The following is an 8,420-nucleotide window of genomic DNA, read 5'->3' as shown; positions in this document are numbered from 1 at the left end:
GTTGTGGATTGTGAGTGGCGTAAGTGAAATCCTTACAGAAGCACTGAGCACAAGACGCCCTCAGTGAGTCAGCTGTTGTTACACCCAGTGGGCACACCTTCCCAGTCTTGGAGCTGTGTGGTGCCATGCAGCTGCTGTGCAGAGAGCTCCAGAGCCCGCCTGTCCACCCCTTGGCCTCTGAATGCCCCCTGCTCTGCCTTCGAGCCTTCCTCTCCTTCTCCCTCCATCCTTCCTCAGAGCCTCTGGTCTTCACCTCTCCCAAGGACCTGCTGCATTTCGGGACTGACAAATTTCCCTGGAGGCAAAAGGAGAACGTCAAAAAATTAGATGAAACACAAAATATTTTTCTAGCCTTTGTAATTCCAAATAAAATCTGGAAAGGATAACGAGACAATTGGTTTCCCTCAGTCAATGCAGCACAAGGGACTTCTTCCTATGCTTGTTTTCTTTTTTTCTTTTTTCCTTTTTTTTTTTTTTTTTTTTTTGAGGTGGAGTCTCGCTTTGTCGCCCAGGCTGGCATGCAGTGGCGCAATCTCGGCTCACTGCAAGCTCCGTCTCCCAGGTTCACGCCATTCTCCTGCCTCAGCCTCCCGAGTAGCCAGTACTACAGGTGCCCGCCACCACGCCCAGCTAATTTTTTGTATTTTTAGTAGAGACGGGGTTTCACTGCGTTAGCCAGGATGGTCTCAATCTCCTGACCTTGTGATCTGCCCGCCTTGGCTTCCCAAAATGCTGGGATTACACCTATGCTTGTTTTCTAGGCAGTGAGCATTTGGGAGTGGAGCTGTCTTAGCTTGGCTCTACCAAGAGCACAGAAGACACAGAAGGGCAGACAGAAATGGCCAGCAGCATTGACTGCAGAGGGCAGAGACACCAGCCAGGATGGCTGCCCCAGAGGAAGAGGGGCTTGGGAATGGGGTCCCTCGAGGGGTCAGGGGAGAGCTGCGCTTCAGATGCCACTGCAGCCGGAGGCTTTCCAGGGAGATTCAACCCTCAGGACAAGCCTCATAGACTCTCTGCAGGGCTGGGTCACTTAGCAGCTCTGTGTGATCTGGGGCAAGTTGCCTGGCCACTCCCAGTCCTTATTCTTCCATTGTGAAGTGGCAGTTTAGAATCTGGGCTCAGGGTTGGATGATGTGATCCTATGGGAGATGCGGGGCACAGCCTGGAATGTGGAAGGCAGATAGGCATGTTTTCATGCTCTGTCTGACCAGGCCACCGTCCTTCCAGCACACCTCCTGCCCCTTGGGCCACCCTGGGAACCTACGTGTCCTTGAGCCCCCCTTGGTTTGGGGTCAGGTAAGCCTGAAGAACCCCTGCATCCCCAAACGCCCTGGCTAAGCCTAGGCTTCCTCCCGGATGGGCACGTAGGGCCCAGCCAGGGGTTCCTGGACACTTGAAGAGAGAGTGTGGCTTTCTAAGTTGGATCTCTACAGAGGCAGGGATGGTTTAGGATGCATGCTGGGAGCCGGTCAAGCAGAAAAAGCCTCCTGGGAGCATCTGAAACTGAAGCCAACACAGACACATGGTCAAACCTTTTTTTTATTTTTTTTATTTTTTGAGACGGAGTCTCGCTCTGTCGCCCAGGCTGGAGTGCAGTGGCGCGATCTCGGCTCACTGCAAGCTCTGCCTCCCGGGTTCACGCCATTCTCCTGCCTCAGCCTCCCGAGTAGCTGGGACTACAGGCGCCCACCACCACGCCCAGATAATTTTTTTGTATTTTTAGTAGAGACGGGGTTCTACCGTGTTAGCCAGAATGGTCTCGATCTCCTGACCTTGTGATCCGCCCGCCTCGGCCTCCTAAAGTGCTGGGATTACAGACATGAGCCACTGCGCCCAGCTGGCCAAATCTTCTTCACCCAGCGTGTTTCTACCTGGCATTTCTGCCTTGCCTTAGCTGGTCTAGCACATGGAAAGCAAACAAAAAGCAATGAAGTTCCAATTCCTTATGTAAACCAGAAAAAAAGTTTTTGCAAATTAGATGAAGGTTATGTGTGTTTATTACTGCGTTGGAGAAAGATCAGTTGGATGGCTTGTCCTCAGATTTGGCAGGTATATTTGGCTGTCAGGTGTCTGACTTCACTTCGGGGAGTCCCAGGGATCCCCATCTATACGGGGCAGCTGTTTTTCCAGGAGGCTGAACCTGAGGGGCAATGGGAGGCGGCATCACTGTTAATCCAGAGAGCAATGCCATACTTACCACGGTGCTGTGGGCGTAGAAACGCGAGCAGTGGGAACGAAGAGAAGCCCCTAATGAAAAGTTGTAAGGGCAGCTGCTCCACATTCCAAGTATAGATTCTTTTATTCCAGCTGCTTCTTATTGAGCGAGTCTGCGCAGCATTCCCAGGTGGGGGAGGAAAAAGGATTTGCTCATATATTTATTTATTTGCTTACTTTCTTAGTATTAACGACAAACGGTTCTTCCAAAAAGATATCAGCAAACATGGAGATGAATGAATTTGCTTTTGAATTCTAAGTGCTGTCTAAGTCACAGTTTCCCATTTCTTCCATGCTGATGATAGCAGGTAGGTATATAAACTGGCAGGCTGGAAGAAACCAACACTAAATGTGAAGAGTAGGTTATGTGTGTTTTTAATTTACTTCTTCATATTTTTGGGGATTTTCCCAGTTTCCAAGTACAGTGACAATGTCTTATTTTTAGAATCAGAAAATTATAATGAATACAATTTTCAGTTGTGTGGTCTTTCCCCCCTGCATACTAACCCTTTAGTAGGCGGGGGGAGGACCATGCAACTGACAGGTGACATGTGAATAGCTGCTCTCCACATGTGGAGGAATCTGAACTCTCCTCACTGTGTTGATTGTTCCTCGTGGCCCAGGAAACAATGATGGGCTGGGAAGCTATGCCTGTCTCTTGGTACCAGCAATTAAAGTCTTAACAGGACTTGGCAACTTCTTTCTTTCTTTCCTTCCTTCCTTCCTTTCTTCTTTTTCTTTCTTTTTCTTTTTTTTTTTTTTTTGACGGAGTCTGGCTCTGTCACCCAGGCTGGAGTGCAGTGGTGCCAATCTCAGTTCACTGCAATTTCCCCCTCCCGGGTTCAAGCAATTCTCCTGCCTCAGCCTCCCGAGTAGCTGGGACTACAGGTGCCCACCACCACACCCAGCTAATTTTTGTATTTTTTAGTAGAAATAGGGTTTCACCCTGTTGGCCAGGCTGATCTTGAACTCCTGACCTCAGGTGATCCGCCCACCTCGGCCTCCGGAAGTGCTGAGATTACAGGCGAGTGCCACCATATGCCCAGCCTAGACTTGGCAAATTCTTTTTTTCTTTTCTTTTCTTGAGACAGTCTCACCCTGCTGCCCACACTGGAGTGCAGTGGCGTGATCTCGGCTCACTGCAGCCTCTGCCTCCTGGATTCAAGTGATTCTTCTGCCTCAGCCTCCCGAGTAGCTGGGACTACAGGCGGCTACCACCAGGCCCGGATGATTTTTGCATTTTTAGTAGAGACGGGGTTTCACCATATTGGCCAGGCTGGTATCGAACTCCTGACCTCATGATCCGCCTGCCTCGGCCTCCCAAAGTGCTGGGATTACAGGCGTGAGCCACCGCGCCCGGCTGGACTTGGCAATTTCTATCTCCAAGGTCATGTTCAATTTTCACATTTCATTATTGAAAAATACTCTGTGCAAGAAACTCTAGATATTCCATGAAGAAGGGAGAACAACTAACATTCTCCTTTGTTCCACAAGGCTTTCATTCACCAACTGTTAGTTAGTGATGATTTGATGTTTTCAAAACATTTGCTGAGACTAATTTTCTATTAGGTTAGAAAATCTGTTCTACTTCTTTAAGAGCCTAGCTGCTTCCATTTAAACAGCCTTGGCATCTGCTGCTAGGAGAAGAGGGAGGCATCTCTGCTTTGGAAACCTTGCCATGTTGCTGAGTGGCTACAGATGTATTGGAGTCTTTTACCGCAGCATTATCAACTGCCAAAAAAAAAGCACCAATAAACATTTTCTTAATAGCACCAAGAGCTTGGGGTCTTAGAAATAAACTTCATTAGCCAGGCACGGTGGCTCACACCTGTAATCCCAGCACTTTGGGAGGCCGAGGCAGGAGGATCATGAAGTCAGGAGATGGGGACCATCCTGGACAACATGGTGAAACCCCATCTCTACTAAAATACAAAAAATTAGCCTGGCATGGTGGCACGCGCCTGTAGTACCAGCTACTCGGGAGGCCGAGGCAGGAAAATGGCTTGAACTTGGGAGGCAGAAGTTGCAGTGAGCCGAGATCGCACCACTGCACTCCAGCCTGGCAACAGAGCAAGACTCCGTCTCAAAAAATAAATAAATAAATAAAATAAAATAAAAAGTAAATGAACTTCATCCTAGAGGAAAAAAAATTGAATTACAAAGCTTTCTTCAAGGCTCAAAGCTTATTCCTGGATGAACCCTCTATAAGCAATGAGTTATACAGAGGTAGTGGATCAGTCAGCTTGGCTGTCATAACAAAATACCATAGACCAAACAGCTTAAACAACAGACCGTTATTCCCTGACTGTTCTGGAAGCTGGAGGTCCAAGATCAAGGTGCCAGGAAGGGAAGGTTTTCGGAGGCCTCTTTGCTTGGCATGCAGGTGGCCACCATCTGGGCTATGCACTCACCTGGCCTCTTCTGTGTGGGTGTGCGTTCGGGGGTGGGGAAAGAGATGGAGCAACCTGTCTGGTGTCTCCTTTTATAAGGGTACTAATTCCATTAGATTAGTGAAAGGCCTCATCTCCAAATGCCACCCTACTGGGGGCTAGGGCTTCAACAGAGAAATCTTGGGGTGATACAAACATTCAGCTCATAACAGATATTTCTAATGCAAAGCAAATGTTGTCTATACATGAAGCAGGTGTGTGCTTTACCATGTGCATTTTCCATTGCTGCAGTCACAAATTTTGACAAGCGTAGTGGCTCCAAACAGCGCAGATCTATTCCCTTACAGTTTCAAAGGTCCGAAGTCTGGAATGGGCTTCTCTGGGTTAAAATCAAGGTGTTAGCCTGGTCGTGTTGCCGTCTGGAACCTCTAAGAGAGAATCCGTTCCTTTTCTTTTCAGGCTTCCAGAGGCCACCACCCGCTTCCGCCTGCAGCCCCTTCCTCCATCTGCACAGCCAGGCACGCTGCATCTCCTGACAGTTCTGTGGGCACAGCTCCGTCGACTGCATCTGGGAAGGAGTCTCCACTTTGAAGGACTCGTGTGATTCCACCGAGCCCACCTGGAAAACCTAGGATAATTTCCCTAGCTCACGGTCCTTATCTTAGTCACATCCGCAGAGTCCCTTTCACCATGGAAGGTGACCTAGCCACAGGTCTGGGGACTGCACGTAAGCATCTCTGGAGCCATGATTCTGCCTACCACATGTGCTAGTAAAAGAAAGCTCTCCTTGTCTTGTTCTAACATCACTACATGCCTCTCTTTATGTGTCTTGAATTTTGCATGTTCTTAACATGATTTCAACAGTAACAACAACAATAAAAAACTTGTGAACCCATTGCCTTCATCTGTCTGTGCAGCTATAGCAAAATATCTGAGACCGGGTAATGTATAAAGAACAGAAATTTATTCTGCCACCGTTCTGGAGCCTGGAAGTTCAAGGCAGATTTGGTGCCTGGTAAAGGTGGCTCTCTACATCCAACATGACGCCTTCCTGCTGTGTCCTCTCATGGCAGGAGGGGCAAAAAGAGATGACTGCTGTGTCCTCAAGAGGCAGGAGAGATGGAGGGGCTGAAGAAATCAGAGTTCTCCCTTCAACCTTTTTTATAAGGATGTTAATCCCATTCATGAAAGCTCAGTCCTTATCACTTAATTACCTCCTAAATGCTCCACCTCTTAATACGATTGCATTGGTGGTTAGTTCACCATGGGAATTTTGGGGGGACACCAATATGGAGACCACGGCAGCTGTGTCGGTGAGGCTCTTATAAAAGCCCGCAGATCCTCAGGCAGCATCGTTTACCCAGGCTCTAAGCGAATGAGGCTGTGGCCATGACTGCTGTGGTTCATATAGTAGTTGAGCTTATTCTGTGCTGAGGACCCAGGATGCCCTCATGGTGGCAGCAGACAGGTAAGCAGCTATTTCAGTGGTACACGGGGAGTGTCAAAATAGAGGGACTCAAATCCAGTCTCCAGTAGCTGTGTTCCAGCAGGGAGAAAAGTCAGCTAACACAGGCAGGTGGACGAGGTGACAGATGTTTTATGACACTAACCCAGGATGCCTTCACCAGCTTCCTCCATTCTAGTCCCATCAGCTCACTAGACAGAAAACTCCAACAGGACAAGCGACCTCGTCAATTTCACTCTCCAATGTCTACTCAGTACCCAGGACAGAGACTCACAGAGTAGACCCTCAGTAAGGTGTGAAAGGAAAATTCCTTGGGCCCCCACAATCACTAAGCTAAAGGAAAAACTCAAGCTGGGAACTGCTTAGGGCCAACCTGCCTCCCATTGTACTCAGAGTCACCCCTCGCTCAAAGAGATAAATGCATATCTGATTGCCTCCTTTGGAAAAGCTAATGAGAAACTCAAAAGAATGCAGCCGTTGTCTCTCACCTACCTGTGATCTGGATGCCCCCTCCCAGCTTCGAGTTGTCCCCCTTTCACTTCAAGTTGCCCCGCCTTTCTGAACGGAACCGCTGCTCATCTTACATATGTTGATTGATGCCACCGAGGCCCCGCCTTTCCAAACCGAACCAATGTTCATCTTACATAGGTCAACTGATGTCTCATGTCTCCCTAAATGGTATAAAACCAAGCTGTGCTCTGACCACCTTGGGTACATGTCGTCAGGACCTCCTGAGACTGTGTCACGGGCGCGCGTTCTTGACTTTGGCAAATAAACTTTATAAATTCACTGAGACCTGTCTCAGATTTTCGGGGTTCACAAAGATTTCAGGAATAAATTAAGGATTGGCTCACCAGGAAACCATCTAGTTAAACATTCATAGGTTTCCAGTGCAGAAGAGAGATGGCAAAATGACCAAATATAAGTTTTTCTCATTTGCTTAGAAGTCTTGCTTCCTGTCACAAATTATAAATTAGGATTCTGGTTTATGTGTGCAACTCAGAACACTGAGCCGTTCAAGTCAGGGTCTACGAGAAAAGTCAGGCTGCTGGACCTGCAAAGCTGAGGCCCAGACACCGATGTGGTCCCATGTTGTGGGGCCGGCTTGGGGGCGAGCTCCTGCTGACACATCAGTGCTATCTCTTTTCTTGATTTAAGGTTGCCAGATAAAAATGCAGAATGCCCAGTTAAATTTCAAGGTCAGATAAATGACAATAATGTCTAAAGTGAAGTATGCCCCACACAATATTTGGGACACATTTATGCTAAAAGATGTGTTGTTCCTCTGAAATTTAAGTGTCCATCTTGTATTTTTACTTGCTAAATCTGGTAACCCAATTTTTTTAAATTAAAAAATTTATTGAGATAATTGCAGATTCACATGCATTTGTAAGAGTAATACAGAGAAATCACCATACATTTTGCTCAGCTTCACCCAATGGTAACATTTTGCAAAACTGTAGTACAGTATCACAACCAGGACATTAATGTTAGTGCAATGCACTGATCTTATTCATATTTCCCAATTTTATTTGTATTCATGTGTGTGTATGTGTATGTGTATATTCAGTTCTATATGGTTTTATCTTCTGTATAGAAGTTAGCCCTCTGTGTACACAGGTTTCACATCCTTAGATTCAACCAACCACTGATGGAAAATATTTTTTTAAAAAAGTACAAATAAACAATACAGTATAACAACAATTTACATAGCATTCACATTATATTCAGTATTATACGTAATATAGAGATGATTTAAGTATACAGGAGAATGTGTACAGATTATAGGCAAACACTGCTCCATTTTTATATAAGGAACTTCAGCATCCTCAGATATTGGTACCCATGATGGGGAGTCCTGGAACCCATGCCCTGTGGGTGCCAAGCGAGACTGTCAATTGTGCATCCACCAACCACAGCCACGATGCTGAACAGCTCCAGTAGCATGGCGATCCTGGCTTTGGCATGGCGATCCTGGCTTTGGCGTTTTATGGCCATACTCACTTCCCCACCCACATTCCTAAGCCCTGGAAACCACTAATCTTCCTCCATTTCTAAAATTTTATCAGTTCGAAAATGTTACATAGGCCGGGCGCAGTGGCTCACACCTGTAATCCCAGTGCTTTGGGAGGCTAAGGCAGGTGATCAAGAGGTCAGGAGTTCAAGACCAGCCTGGCCAAGATGGTGAAACCCTGTCTCTAACTAAAATACAAAAATTAGCTGGGCGTGGTGGCGGATGCATGTAGTCCCAGCTACTCAGGAGGCTGAGGCAGAGAATTGCTCGAACCCGGGAAGCAGAGGTTGCAGTGAGCCGAGATGGTGCCACTGCACTCCAGCCTGGGCGACAG

At 47.3% G+C, this 8,420-nt stretch overlaps 1 long non-coding RNA gene across 1 annotated transcript; it reads left to right on the top strand.

The window, feature by feature from the left end:
* Positions 1–491: 491 nt before the first annotated feature.
* Positions 492–5,502, top strand: LOC129051640 (uncharacterized). The gene is made up of 2 exons (XR_008516043.1): positions 492–1,299; positions 5,067–5,502. It is a non-coding gene; the product is annotated as an uncharacterized LOC129051640 (long non-coding RNA).
* Positions 5,503–8,420: the final 2,918 nt, after the last annotated feature.

Source organism: Pongo abelii, chromosome 17, assembly GCF_028885655.2.
Source record: "Pongo abelii isolate AG06213 chromosome 17, NHGRI_mPonAbe1-v2.0_pri, whole genome shotgun sequence".
Taxonomy (NCBI): domain Eukaryota; kingdom Metazoa; phylum Chordata; class Mammalia; order Primates; family Hominidae; genus Pongo; species Pongo abelii.
This window is presented reverse-complemented; position numbering and strand designations above follow the sequence as displayed.